The 3,912-nt window shown below is 44.4% G+C and overlaps 1 protein-coding gene across 3 annotated transcripts in view; it reads right to left on the bottom strand.

Moving 5' to 3' along the window:
- The window catches only part of LOC111739594 (nuclear receptor coactivator 5-like), a 36,649-nt gene extending 33,025 nt beyond the window's left edge, over window positions 1-3,624 (bottom strand). For all 3 annotated transcript variants that reach the window (XM_023530658.1, XM_023530660.1, XM_023530661.1), the window contains exon 1: window positions 3,339-3,624. The gene's annotated coding sequence lies outside the window, so the exon portion shown is untranslated. The remainder of the gene's footprint in view (window positions 1-3,338) is intronic.
- Between the last annotated feature and the right edge of the window lie 288 nt (window positions 3,625-3,912).

Below are 3,912 nucleotides of genomic sequence, written 5' to 3'. Positions count from 1 at the left end.
CAAGGGTCTTAAAGTAAGTTGCAACATGTAAAACTGCTGTTTGATAGGCAAATTGTTTTCCTGGGTGATTAATCCTGCTGGAGGTTCTGAAGGGAGGGCCCAGCCAGCAAACTGTCCAGATAAATACGCTCGCATGAATTCCCTGAAGCAAGCAGCTGAGTTAGGTATCGATTTATAGGGTTATCTTACTGAGCATCGCATTATTTTGCTGTATTCTACCGGTCAGAGCAATAGCAAAGAGCACCCAGACTCCAGGGAACAGGACACAGACCTCAGCTTTTGATCTGTGGAATGTCAAAGAGCTGTGCCCATCTGAATGTCCCTCATTTGGTTTCGTTTCTTCTTTCCTAGCTAAAGGATGGAAATCCCTCCTTCTGTTCCTCTCTTTTCCTTCCTTCCTTTAACAAACATTTACTGAGCATCTATTATGTGCTAAACAATGCACCAGGTGTCTTAGTGAACCAAACGGCCAAGGTACCTCAGGGAGCTTGCAGGCTGTTCAGGGAACCAGACATTAAACAGACACACAAGTGAACCAAACAACTGCCAAAGGTGATAAAGAGTTGGAAGAGAAAGAACAGGGAGCTCTGTCCGCCTATGAAAGGGCATTAAGTGAACCATTTTGAGTAGGGTGTTCAAAAGGATCTCTGAAATAGAGATTTGAGCTGGATGTTAGCCAGGCCGAGGCTGAGGGGTGGGGAGGTGGGAAGCCTTGCTAGCAGAGGTAAATACGGACCAGATATTGCAACTTCCCTGAGGTAAACTAGAGGAACTGACCAGAAGCCAATGAGACTGGCCAGTCCTGAGTGAGGGTGCTAGTTTTATAAGATAAAATCAAAGAGGTAGCCAGGGCAGATTGTGCATACCTAGGTAAGAAATTTGGGCTTCATTTTAAGGGGAATAGAAAGCCATTATCAAGTTATGACCGGGGAAAGAAGGAGATCTAATTTACACTTTTAAAAGCCCTTTTGAGATCTACAGTATGGAGAAGAGACAAATCGTTATTGAAAGACACTAAAGAAGCTCTGAAAAACATGAGAGCTATATGACTTCACTGATAGAATCGTCAATATCATAAAGATGTCAACTCTCTCCAAAAACGATTTCTAGAGTCAGTACGATTCCAAGGTTTTAACAGAGTTTTTCATAAAATTTGTGCAGCTAAGTCTAAAGTGGATATAAAAGAGCAAAGAGCCAAGAATACTCAGACATTCCTTAATTACGATAGTGTGATACAGGACAGAGATAGACACATTGAAAAAGGGAGCCGGGGAGAATGCAGAAATGGACTCCCATACTTAGAGAAGGTCGATATACGACAGCCTTGCCTGAGCAGATCAGTGGAGAAAGAGCAGGCTATTTTGTAAATGGGGAGGGAACGCCCGGTAATCCATATGGAAATAAAGAGAGCCACATAAATACCCTAAAATTTTTGTTTAGCAGAAAATTTTGGAGAACATATTTATGACCTCAGAAGAGACAAAAGTTCTTAAACAAGATCCAAAAAGTACTAACGACCAAGGAAATTATTGACAAATTTGAATAAGTCAAAATTAATAATTTTCGTTCATGATTTTTTTGGTGATAAAGGAAGAGAAAGGCAAGATATAAACCAAGAGACAACCCTTAAAATAAATACTGCCATTAAGAGATTCCTACCCAAAACATAGAAAGGACTCTAACAAATCACTCAGAGAACATCCAAGAGTAAAATGGCAAAAGACATGCATAGGCATATCACTAAAGATGAACCATCATGCGATATCATTTTATACCTACTGGACTGATAAATATTAAGAACTCTCACACCACCAAGTAAAGATGTAGAGCGAATGTTAATTCCAAATCTGGGCTGGTGAGGGGTCAATTATTACAAGTACTTTAGAGAGCACTAGGTCTACCTGATAAAGTTGACTTTGTTCCCAACCTATGACCCAGCAATCCCACCCTTGGTTATATACTCAAACTGGACCCCAGGATTTTCCATACTTTGGATGGGTTGCTCATGAGATCATTTTGTGGATCGACTTCTTCTTAAAAAATCAAATGAAATAGCATAGGCGCCTCACCAAAAGTCAGGATAAATATGTGTGTTTGTGTGCACTGGGTCGCGACCTAAAACAGAATGCTTATCGAGAGTAGAAAGGGGAAAACGTTGAAAGCCACTAGCCAGAAGAAATTCCTGTACAGGTACCCCAGGAGACACATATAAGTGTTGCTCATAATAAAAATAAGGAAGAGAGCTAAGAAAAAGCACCAGTTCAAATGTCTGTCAACAGTAGAAGGCATAAATGAATAACGGATTTGCCAACGGATTACTAAGTAGAGGTGAAAATGCCTGGTGGCGGCACACACATCAACACGTGAATCTTAGAATTAGTAATGGCGAGTAAACCAGCCAGCTCTCAGAGGAGCAGTCACAGCATGACACTATTTTTGTAAAACTTACACACAAGCAAAACTAAATAGTAAATGGCTTAGGAATAGATATATATATACACACACATATATGTGTATATATACATATACATATATATGTATATATATAGTAAAACTCTAAAGGAAAGCAAGGGAATAATTTTAAAAGAAAGAATTTCAAAAAAAAAAAAACCCCACCTAATTCCTAGCACTGTTGAGGACGCTCAAGACACGAAAGGACTTTTTCAGTTTCCTGAGCGGGGGTGTCTGCCATGCTTCACAACCTCCAAGGGGAGGGCTGACATATATTTGCGCACATCAAATATTTTGTCATTTTAAATGGGGAGAGCGAGAAGGAGTTTTACTGGGTTGCGAGAAGGAGAATGGGTTGGGGTGAGGAGTTCCGGAGGAGAAGGGGAGCTGAGGGCAGGTGGGGTGGAAACCATCGCAATCGTCCGCCCGGGTGAGGACGGCAGCCGTGGCGATGAGTGGCGATGGCCTGGACAGGTGTCTGGGCGGCGGTGCGGACTTGCTGATGGATGGCGTGTGTGGAGCGAGGAGGAAGGAGAAGCAACGACTGGCGGCTGGGACAGTGTAGGATCCAGAGATAGAGCCTCGCAGACAGCGCCGTCCCCGCGGATCGCTGAGAAAAGGTGGGATTTCAGCCAAGGATGCTGGCCCCGCCGGTGGTCCGTGTGGAAATGACGAGAAATCGGGTGTATTCCCGATCCGCATGAAGACTGCAGTGCAAGACGCAAAACTTGAGACCGTTCGGAAGAAGAAGCGAATGGACTCGATGCGGCTGAAGACGGGAAACGGGGCAAAGAAAGGGCCCGGATAACCCCTAGATCTGGGGCTTAAGAAACTGGATGGAAAATAAAGAGATTCATAATAATAGTGAACGTTTATATAGCACTGACCGTGTGGAAGCCGGCACCTTTCTAAGCTCTTGCGTGCTTTATCCCATCCGACCCCCACACCGGCTCTGGAAGATGGCGGCTCTTACCGCCCCTGTTTATACAGGGGAAGGACTGAAGCACAGGGAGGTCAGGCAGCTGACTTCAGGTCACACAGCTGCGAAGTGGCACAGTACTGATCAGCTGCAGAGGCTCTGTCCGTGGAAGAGTGACGAAGCGGCGTGGGGGAGCTCAGCCTGCCGAGGACACCCCCGAAGCACTCTGTGAAGGAGGCAGAATGATTCTCAGAACACTTCAGCCGGCCACAAGTCTCCAGGGGCTCGGCTGGCCCCACTCCACCCACCTCCCCAGGAGGGCAATCGGAGGGAGGAGTGGTATGTAAAAAAGTTCCGGAAAGCTGCAAACACTGGCTGTCCCCTCCCTGAGTAGCTGACAACTCCTGGGGTGGTCAGACTTAGTTTTATTCACTGACTTTTGTAACTAAGAAAGTTATTAAACATGTGTTATGTGACACCAGCGTGCATTTGTTTTACTGTAGTGAAATCTATAGAACATAATGGTTACCATTTTAACCATT

The sequence above is a fragment of the Pteropus vampyrus genome, unplaced genomic scaffold (genome assembly GCF_000151845.1).
Source record: "Pteropus vampyrus isolate Shadow unplaced genomic scaffold, Pvam_2.0 Scaffold51, whole genome shotgun sequence".
NCBI classification, from domain to species: Eukaryota; Metazoa; Chordata; class Mammalia; order Chiroptera; family Pteropodidae; genus Pteropus; species Pteropus vampyrus.
Note: the sequence above shows the minus strand (reverse complement) of the source record. Positions and strands in the feature narration are given on the sequence as shown.